This window comes from Palaemon carinicauda, chromosome 36 (assembly GCF_036898095.1).
Source record: "Palaemon carinicauda isolate YSFRI2023 chromosome 36, ASM3689809v2, whole genome shotgun sequence".
NCBI lineage: Eukaryota > Metazoa > Arthropoda > Malacostraca > Decapoda > Palaemonidae > Palaemon > Palaemon carinicauda.
In genome coordinates, this window is record NC_090760.1 from 46,716,737 (window position 1) to 46,728,496 (window position 11,760).

Here is an 11,760-nt window from a genome sequence, read left to right on the forward strand (position 1 = left end):
GGCTCTGATCCCGAGGTCGTTAAGAGAATCCAGATATTAATATATCAAAAATATATATGGCTTATTTGAATATATATATATATATATATATATATATATATATATATATATATATATATATATATATATATATATATATATATATATATATATATTCAAATGAGCCGTATATTTTTTATAAATTAATATCTGGATTTTCTTAACGACCTCGGGATCAGAGGGCAAGTGGTAGTGTCACTCTCTATACAAGCTTCCCTGGCCAGGGTTCGACTCCCGGCCGGTTAGAAGCTTTGTCTTTGCGTGATTTCCTCTAGGGCTCTGATCTCAAGGTCGTTAAGGAAATTCAGACATTAATGTATCAGTAATATATGGCTTATTTGAATATGAAACGCACGTCTATATGTGCAAAATCTATCATATATATATATATATATATATATATATATATATATATATATATATATATATATATATATATATATATATATATATATATATATATATATATATATATATAAAGAGAGAGAGAGAGAGAGAGAGAGAGAGAGAGAGAGAGAGAGAGAGAGAGAGAGAGAGAGAGAGCTGATCATAAGCTGCGATAATAATGATAATAGCGTATTAATGAATAGGCTACCACTCTCTCCTTTCTATTCTCAAAGATAAATCCTCTTGCAAATAATGACTATCTTTATAGCAGAGAAATACATTGTATATCTTATGCTGGATTATTGCCTGTTCATCATCTCCCAAGGACACATGCCAATTTTGATTAAATCTATATCGTCTCCTCTGGGAATCGAACTTGGGTTCTCTCAAAGCCTCTAATAACTAATCTTACGTTGCTACGATAAGCTTAACTGCAACTCTGATTGTAAAAAAACAATCACAAGTCTACGGGTCCTAATATGGAAAACAACCAAGTTCTGGTAAAGAACGTGAGTTTAGTAGGTAGTAGATTGACCAGGGCACCAGCCACCCATTGAGATACTACTGCTCACACACACTAATCTATCTTATTTCTCTTCCTCTTTATTTTGAAAACGTTTTTTATAGTATATATTGGACATATATATAAATATTACTGTTCTTAAAACATTTTATTTTCCTTTTTCCCTTTCCTGGCTGGGCTATTTTCCCTGTTGGAGTCCCCGGGCTTATAACATCCATCTTTTCCAACTAGGGTAGTAGCGTAGCAAATAATAATAATAATAATAATAATAATAATAATAATTATTATTATAGAAAAATCTATAAATGAGCACTAACTAACAACAAACAAATGAGGCATATGAAATAAATCGATAAGATAGATAACAGTTGACCTTTGAAACGAGAACCATGTCAGCCTACTCTAAATTCCAACATTTGCTCCAAGTTTGAACTCCTAAAGTTCCCACTACTCAAGTGCAAGAGAATATCGTTCCTCAATTTGGCCACAACAGAAATAAAACTTTTAGAATACTGGGTGACATTAAATGTCTTACAAGTAAAAGGTGGCGGTTAAGATAAACCTCTTTATATACATAGTATTAATATTATGTTTTATCATAACTCCAACGTAGGTTATTTCTAATTCGCATTGATTATTTCGGGTTAGTAAAAAATATTTAGAAAATTTCTACTCAATGTTGTAGAAGACGTTGAATATACGAGTATAGCCTGATTTGAAATATCTGTTAAGTAGTTGTTACAAAGTGTTTGAAAATCTTCGTAGTCATACAATAGTATATCTTAGATGTTTAACAAAATAACATAATACTCTTGGTATAAGTAAATATATATCTTTTGAAATAAATAAAACGATGTTAGCCACTCCCTTCTTCAGCTAATCAAGGCAGTGAGAGAATATCTTTTGAATGGTTTCACCTTCATCGTATGAAGATAACTATACTCAATAATTTTAATGTGGCGCATTTGCATCGACTTACAACGGTGCCTTTTTAGCTCGGAAAAGTTTCCTGCTATCTGAGTGGTTAGAATTATTTTGTCCAACCAATCAGCGATCAGGAAACTTTTCTGAGCGAAAAGGGCACCTCTGCGAGTCGGCTCAAATCTGCCTTACCAAAATGAATTGACTATAGTCGGGCCCTCCCATGTTCATAGTTTACAAGGGTTATGTAGGAGACAGACACTCGCCTCAGTTTTTCTTCTCTGATTATCTCTCTTCATTCAAGGTAGCGGCTAATAACTAGGTACCTAATTTTTGGCTGAGGTGAACAAAGGCAATCTAAAGTTATGGGAACGTGGCCAAATAATCCCTCTTGTTTCGAAATCGACATGAAAGAGACACAGAGTATAGTTCTCCTATACAAAATGTATTTGAATATATATTACACACAGAAATACGAATGCTGAAAGTTATCTTCAACTGCGAAGGAATCAAGTTAAAGAAATAAATATTCGTTTCAACTTTTACTAAAGCTCCTGTTGTTTATCATTTTTGGGTGATAACTTTGCTTTTGCCCAAACCTGAATGATTTGTTGAACTTGGTCTAGTGATACAAGTCTCCGGACGAAGTGAAAGAGAGGTTTTTCACCTCACCAGATAATTGTTCTCTCCCTCATCATGTTTAACTAAATATTTATATCTCTCTTTTCATGGAATTTATTCATGTATACCTAATTCTATATTTTCATTTATGCATAATATATTACATTCAAGTGGAGTTTAGACTTATTTAATTTTCAACTAAGAGACACAATAAGCTAATTATACACATTTTACTGTTTCAGACATAATGATAACTCAAGATTAAGGATTTCAGAACTATTAAAAGAAATATGTTTTCTTACATCAATTGGGGTTTGTTTGTGTTGGTAATTATTTCATGTGTTTTTGCATCAAAGCAAATAGAGTAGTTGAGAATTACCAGATGTGCTGTGCATGATTGTTATATATACAAGCATTCGCATATGAAAGTATCTCTCTCTCTCTCTCTCTCTCTCTCTCTCTCTCTCTCTCTCTCTCTCTCTCTCTCTCTCTCTCTCTCTCTCTCTCTCTCTCTTTGGTAAATATAATAGAATTTATTAACAGCTTGACTGCCACAAATTAATAAGAGATAAGTGATATAAACCAATATGCAATTACACTAACCTATTTAACTTAGAAATAGTGGGAATGGGTTAGAATATAAAATGTTGAACTTAGGGTTCAACATTTATATTTTTTTGTTTAAATAAAATTGCAACTCTTTTGCTGTTACTACCACATTTGACTAATCACCGAGTTCATAATTCCTTAGCTAGGCAAACAGAGGCAGTGGGTTTTAATGACCATGCCAAAATGCTCCATCTTCCGCTAGAGAGTTTGAGGTCCTTTGACCGGCCAGACAGTACTACATTGGATCCTTCTCTCTGTTTACGGTTATTTTCCCTTTGCCTACACATACACTGTATAGCCTGGCCTATTCTTTGCATTTTCTCCTCTGTCCTCATACACCTGGCAACACTGAGATTACCAAACAATTCTTCTCTCAAGAGGTCAACTTCTGAATTGTATTTGTTCAGTGGCCATTTTCCTCTTTGTAACGGTAGAAGATACTCTTTAGCTATGGTAAGCAGCTCTTCTAGGAGAAGGACAATCCAAAATCAAACCATTGTTCTCTAGTGTTGGGTAGTGCCATAGCCTCTGTACCATGGCCTTCCACTGTCTTGGGTTAGAGTTCTCTTTCTTGAGGGTAAACTCTGGCACACTATTCTATCTCATTTCTCTTCTTCTTGTTTTGTTAAAGTTTTTATAGTTTATTTATGATATATTTATTCTAATGATGTTACTATTTCTGAAATATTTTATTTTTCCTTTTTTTCCTTTCCTCACTAGGCTATTTTCCCTGTTGGGGCCCCTGGGCTTATAGCATTCTGCTTTTCCAACTACGGATGTAGCTTAGCAAGTAACAATGATGATAATGATAATAGAAAATTTTACCAAATCATCTTAAAACATCACTCTAATTTGAAAGAATCTTCAGGAAAGAACAAAGTTTTGCAGTGAAAAATAAATAAATTAAATGAAAATTGTAAGTAAATAAAAAATATGAAGAACTTGTATTAGTGAGTAAATGAAAAATAATATGCAATAATAAACACTAATAGAATTATTGCTCAGAAACCCGGTACTCAAATGTGGTATTATGGCCTTCTCAGCTCAAACATTTTTGCTGTTTTTATTATTATTATTATTATTATTATTATTATTATTATTATTATTATTATTATTATTATTATTATTATTATCATTATTATTATTATTTAAGTTACAACCCTAGTGAGAAAACTGTGATACTACAAGCCAAAGGGCTCCAGCGTAGAATATAGCCCATTGAGAGAAGGAAAAAAGGAAATGAAAAAATATATGAGTAGCAAAATAAATGATAAGAGATTAGTAAAAACGTTAAAATAGATCTGTGGTAAATAAACTTTGAAAAGAGAAACATTCGGTGCAAGTTTGAACTTCTGATTATCCCTCGATTCAATTGCCTGATTGGGAAGATAATTACACAATCTGGTTACAGCTGGAATAAAACTTCTAAAATACAGTGTAGTATAGAATCTTATGAAGGAGAAAGCGAGATTGTTCGAATTAAATGCATATATAGTACGACGTTTGTGGTGGTACAGTCATGGGAAGATGAGAATTCAAAGGATGGTAAGAATTTAAAAAAAAAAAAAAACAAATAAAAAACCTCATGCAGAACTGACCAACTGACTGAAGGAGCCAGAAACTGATATATAGACTACAAGTTTTGGTCCCTCAAAAATAAGAAGAGATTCAGCAGCTAGAGACCAGACAGGAAAACAGTAATCGAAACACTGCAGAATGAAAGAATCGAAACAGATTTAAAACACTTCTTCAGAATAGACTTATCACCGAAAATCCTAAATGGAACTTGAAGGTATGTTCAACGGTTTTACCATTTTGGGATAAAATCATTTCACCTCTGTTACCAGTACTCAGACGTCGAGGGTCACAAAGAGAAAAGGATTTGCTTTGCAACCCAGTGGCTTCCATGTAGGAATCATTTACCAAGTTAAGGCTTGCTACGAGTTTTGGTCTTCCATTCGCGTGTTCTAGATTTCAAGCGAATATTCTTGCCTGTATAAAAGTCTTTGTAATACTTTATATTACATTTGTGCAGTGATCTATGAAAATAATAGTGTCCCCTAACAATTAGTAGTCCTAATAAGTAAGGTAAAATTAGATTGCATATTCTGCTCGACATATAGGAGAGAGAGAGAGAGAGAGAGAGAGAGAGAGAGAGAGAGAGAGAGAGAGAGAGAGAGGGGGGGAGAGAGAGAGAGAGGTCGTCACACACCCATGGTAACGATATGCATAACATTCTTGCAGATCTGCTCATATCTAAACCTCTCTTTATCAATTTCCTATCAAGGATACACTAATAAACACTATAAGTGAAAAGAACAATGATGTTAATTTCTGTTCCCTAATGGAAGCAAAGGAACAGCCTTCCTATCCCTTCAACAGTGAACTGACCTTGTGAAATATATTGAAAATGATGTTAATCAACATACGCATTTCAAGCTTTATTACCAATTGAAGACTGCAATTAGTTATAAGGTTATGTAAATTATTAGCTCTTGTCTGGAATAATAGAAATCTGGAAAAAAAAATCATGTGAGATCTAGTATGATTATAATTATGGTTACCAACGTTATGCGTATATGGGAAAATATGATGAACGAGACAGACAGACAAACATACAGACAGATTAGGGGGAGAATGAAGACCTTTTAAACGTGTATCGTGCATTATCAACCTCTTAAGAATCAGAGAAGTCCCAAATCGTGTCCTTAGCAACTCACTACCTACTTATGGCCATTCCAATAGTTTTCTTTTGTTTCTCATTGTAAATTTACTTCTTTATAGAACAATGCTAATCATGATGTTGATAAGAAACTGAATACTTACGCTGTACTTTAATGTTTTAAAAAAATGGAAAATCACAAAAAAAAAAAAAAAATCTGTTTCAAAATGAAGGATTCGATGGACGACATCATAGGAATAGCAACTGTTTGGGAAATGATGAAAGGGAAAGTTCCCGAAGAAACAATATTTATAAGAAAATTAAATTAGAACTTTTGACAACGTTTCAGATCTAAAATTCAGTTTTTACGCTCAGGAAAACCATTTCAAATATTAATACTTCCTTCAGTCTAGACATTTACACATTGGGGCATGGGATCATTCTTTGATTCTATTAATTTACGTTATTTAAGTTTTCATTTCCTTAGGGTATCCTATTATTATTATTATTATTATTAGTAGTAGTAGTAGTAGTAGTAGTAGTAGTAGTAGTAGTAGTAGTAGTAGTAGTAATAGTAGTAGTATCATTATTATAATTATTATTTTTATTACTAGTTAAGCTACAACCTTAGATGGAAAAGATGGGTACTACAAGCCTAAGGAATCCAGCAGGGAAAATAGCCCAGTGAGGAAAGGAAATAGGGAAATATATAGAATAGTGTGTTTAATTGTGCCCTCAAGCCAGCTAGAATCGGAGGTCATAGCGGGAGATGAGAAGAGATCAGTGTGATGCTGATTGCATCTAGATGTGTTTAAAGGTTTTATTTCATTATTATTGCATTATCATGTTCTTAGATTATCCACCTCCCGCCATCAAAGACGAATAATAAATAGTTTAATCTTGTCTATGAATACCAACGCTGTAACAAATTCTACACAGTAAAGAAATTCATAACCAATACATTATAACTCCTTTGTATGTGTAATAAGGAATCGTTATAAAAAATGTGGCCACAATTCTAACACTTTGTAGCTGAAGCATCTGATCGAACAAACAAAATGACACAATACTTTAGCAAAATATAGAGCTAATTACTTTCTTGAAAATTAAGATACTTTTTTTTAGTTCATTTAAATAGATGATTTATGTTTTATAAAGATAATTACAAAGAAGTTATAAATCATTAAATTCCACTTATATTTATTCATTTCCATAGGGTAGTATTTGTCACAGACAAAATTTGTGTAGAAATACAAAAATTATAGTAAAACATAAAAGACGAATAACGTCAGCCCATTCACCCACAAACTCAAACTCACATAAGCATTAAATTCAATAGTAATAATTTCCCTGTTATAATCCTGTGAAAAGATTGATTACTGGAAAACTGTTTACAAAATGCTGATACACTCAAATCAGAACTTGGTGGGGCGCGAAGCAAAATGGTAATAGCTAAACTAGTTTAGTGGATTAGAATCATGAATTAGGCTTTTTTTAAATACGATTATAACAATCCAGACAGGCAAACACACAAAAGAGAGAGAGAGAGAGAGAGAGAGAGAGAGAGAGAGAGAGAGAGAGAGAGAGAGATCTTGTATGTGCTCGATACACCAATGAATATATATTTAAAAATTTTTGATGTAAAGTAAAAAAGATAAGACATTGGATCTGGCAAATCCATTATTATTGTTATCATTGTCATCAAAGTCATTCATGTTGATATTACTATTAGAATTATTGTTATTCTTCTGATTATGATCATTATCAGTTTTTTATTTGTTTTGCTCTCACCAGACTTTGCTGAATCTTTAACACAAAACGAGATGAGAAATTAGAATTGGGTAAAGATAAAGAAGTATGACACCTAATCCGGAAGACGTCAACTGAAAGAGACTAAAACTAACATAGCAGGACTGATGCGAGGCTGCTGGCATTTACTGCTTACGAAGACCCACAAAAACTATCATTCTATTATTTACTAAAAAGGCACAGCTCAGAATAGAGATAATTCTATGGAACATATATTTCATAAAGTTTATTATGTCGAATCTAGTTCAATTAACATTGTTGATATTCTAGGGTTGTTTCAAGATAGGGTGGTGGTTGAGTGTGTTGTCATTAGAACTTCAATCAAAATTTGTTATTATGATTGAATATTGGTGACAAATACTTTAATCATTTTAATATTGATTCATAGAATACCTGACATCTATATATCAACAATAAACCAGTATGGGAGAGGTATATAAAAAGTAAAAACAATGTATGCAAAATAAACTCTAAATATGATTACTAATGAAGCCTGTGATATTCTAAACATTAATTAATTCAAACTAAATTACCATATTCATACATTGTTTACTTACGGTATTATGTCTTTTCGCTAATGTAACTGTCTTTTGCAGTAATAGAAATGTATTTAAACACAATAGTATTAGAATATTTTCGAAAAAAAAAAAAATAATATTATCATTCAAAATGTCGAGCAATAATCCAGTTCTATATTGAAATATACATTCATGTCACAAAGATCCATTTGCTGCATTCTTTGCTAAGAGCATTTAATTATCATGCTACACTTTAAACTTGAATTTATATCAGGCAAAATGATTTAGAACAAATTGGATCTCATTACTTACCCGATTTTTATTAAAGTTTCTTTTGTCTATCGTCATGGTTATGTGAATTAGTTGTTTTTCTCTTATTCGTATCCATTTTTATAGAAGAGGGCGCAGAAGGCAACCGACCCCTTAATGTAGGGATAAAGATGGGAAAGAAGAAGAATCTATTTTCAGTTCTGTAGTACTAATCTGTTTTTGTCTTTGTATTTCTTTTTTAGAAGATATGGAATCAACTACAAACAAAGCCGATGGTATAAAGGAAATTTTTCAGAATGGGTGATTGATCGCAGAAAATAACGGACATAGAACTAAGGTGGTTTCCATTGTCCTTTATCGTCATCACCTGCCTCATTCCTGCCAAAACTTAATCATCTCGAGAAGGTCTCCTCTTGCTGAATAGATATGCCAAGTCACATCCAAACGCATTGACCTATTCCCTAAATATATTACCGGCTGACACTGACAGAGACAGACAGAGGCCGGGTTGAAGTGTCCCATTCAAAAGGGCCGGATGAAAAGGGATTCGAAGCAATCGAGAGAAAATCAGTTGATATATTTGGTCTGCTTCGATCGATGGGGATCTGGAAGGATTAATGGCCAAGGAAATGGCGTTATCTCTGCAGACCCGAGATTCAAATCAGACCCCAAAATCTGGGATGTTGTGGTTCTGGCAGGTGCTGCATTTAGTGCGATTGTCGATGAAGGTGATGTCACTGGTTGTGATGGTTTTTAGATATAATGGTTATAAGAATAAATGCATTATATCTGATGAATGAGGAGGATAGTGATGAAGCATATATAACTATATGATAATCTAGAAAGTTGAACAGAAAGAATTGTTGAATTATTATCGATGATGGTGTTGATAATAACAAAAGTTTGATACAGACTATAAAAATAATGAGGATATTATAAGGAAAGTCATAATGATTAGCGAAAGGTGACAATATTATTAATGTGTCTTAATGAACGTGACGTGTGACTGAAATAGTAGTACTGAATGAAATTTTCTAGGGATTCAGTGATCTCCTCAGAAAACATTTACCAAAAAATAAACATTTTGAAAAACGTGATTTTTTTTCTTATTTCCAAAGGCCATTGCAACGAAACGAAGTGCTAGATATCGTAAAACTTCTACATTGATATAGAAAATAAGTTTATTGATGGATGTTATATAGCTTTTTGCATTCCTTGTCTGTGTCTACACTTAAAAATTTGCATTATAAAAAAAAAAAAAAAAAAAAAAAAACGGCAAATGTCTGGCAACATTCATTCCAGGACTTTTACCGTTTTAAATACGGATATATTGACGTAAAGGAGTGATATTACGGTCACCAACCCGTAAAAGATAATAACAAATTAAGGTCAAATTACGGTCGCCTGTATTTTACTGAAATGCGGTTGATAAGAGTATATCTTTACGGGAAAGTTCCGATTAAAAATACGGTTTTTCTGACACTGCTTCTTTCTTTCCCTCGAGTTCAATATCATTGTTTGCTCCTCGGCTAGATTCTGGCTAAAAAATTAACTGATTCTGGCTGACAATTTGACTGATTCTGGCTAACAATTTTACTGATTCTGGCTGACAAATTGACTGATCCTCCTCTTTAAAAAGAAATGAACATAGAAACGACTTTTAAAAATTCATTCAAAATACAATAAAATTTACATGCAATAAGTTAACGAAATTTTCCTTTGCTTTTTTAGATATTTATTGAACTCGTTCATTATTTCCTCCTTTTAAAAGAGACAAAGCAGATATATTTAAAGATATGATCAATTAGGGATTAATTTCTCATGGACAGGGAAATGCCTAAGGACTTGAGAAGTAAGAGGGCAAAGCAAATATATAAGATAAAGGAATGTGGTGAAGCAAAAAGAAAATAGTAAATCCCTTGGTATTTTTCTAGTGATTGGGAATAAAGGTCACATGGTGGATACCAGTAAAGGAGTTGGCGGGTGATACTTGACAATGACTCGAAATGAGCTCTTTGGATCCTCTCCCTACCATATGGAAATTATATATTCTCAACAAATGTCTCCTGCAAATTGGCTTGTCCTATAATATCATTCCTAAAGATTTCTCTCACACGCATACACACATGCACGTGAATATATATATATATATATATATATATATATATATATATATATATATATATATATATATATATATATATATATATATATATATATGTATGTGTGTGTGTGCGTGTGTGTATGTGTGTGTGTGTTTGTGCATCATCAGCCATTTCTAGTCTCCTGCAGAGCAGAGGCCTGAGACATGTCCTTCCACTCGCATGCCTATGGTCTCAATTCCATTTTATACCCGCAAAATTTCTTAAATCGTCAATCTATCGTCTCCTCTTCCTTCCCCTGCTTCATTTGCAATCTCTAGGAACACAATTTGTTATTCATAATTTCCACCAATTATCTATCATTCCCATTATATGTCCTTCCCATGTCCATTTCTTTTTCTTACATGTTATTAAAATGATTTTTATTTTACTTTAGTTTTCCTATCATTATACTTTACACAGCTTCTCGAGTTGTAACTATCTTATGTTTTAAAGTTTTAGAAAGACTCCAAGTTATTCATGTTTAATTGAATACTGGTATGATCGTCTGATTAAATATATATATATATATATATATATATATATATATATATATATATATATATATATATATATATATGTGTGTGTGTGTGTGTATATATAATCTCCTCATAGGCATATTGACGCAAAGAGGCTCATATATATATATATATATATATATATATATATATATATATATATATATATATATATATATATATATATATATATATATATATATATATATATATGTAAACACACACAGACACACACACACACACACACACACACACACATATATATATATATATATATATATATATATATATATATATATATATATATATATATATATATATATATATATATATATATATATATATATATATGTATGTATGTATATAAGTATATATAAATCGATTATATCTACACCTTATATATTTCATACTGTTATTTACTGTAGATTGCTACAGGTTTGAAATGGTGTACATTATGCCTTTACAGGAACATGTCATTCAACAATCTCAAGGAAGAATTTGCCTTCTACCTCAATGACGTCATTATATCTACACATTGTAACATGCTTTGACAGAAGGATTCCAATCAGCGAATGTAATTTATAATATGGGGACGAGTTACTTTCGGGTATTCATATATATATATATATATATATATATATATATATATATATATATATATATATATATATATATATATATATATATATATATATATATATATATGTATGTATATATATATATATATATATATATATATATA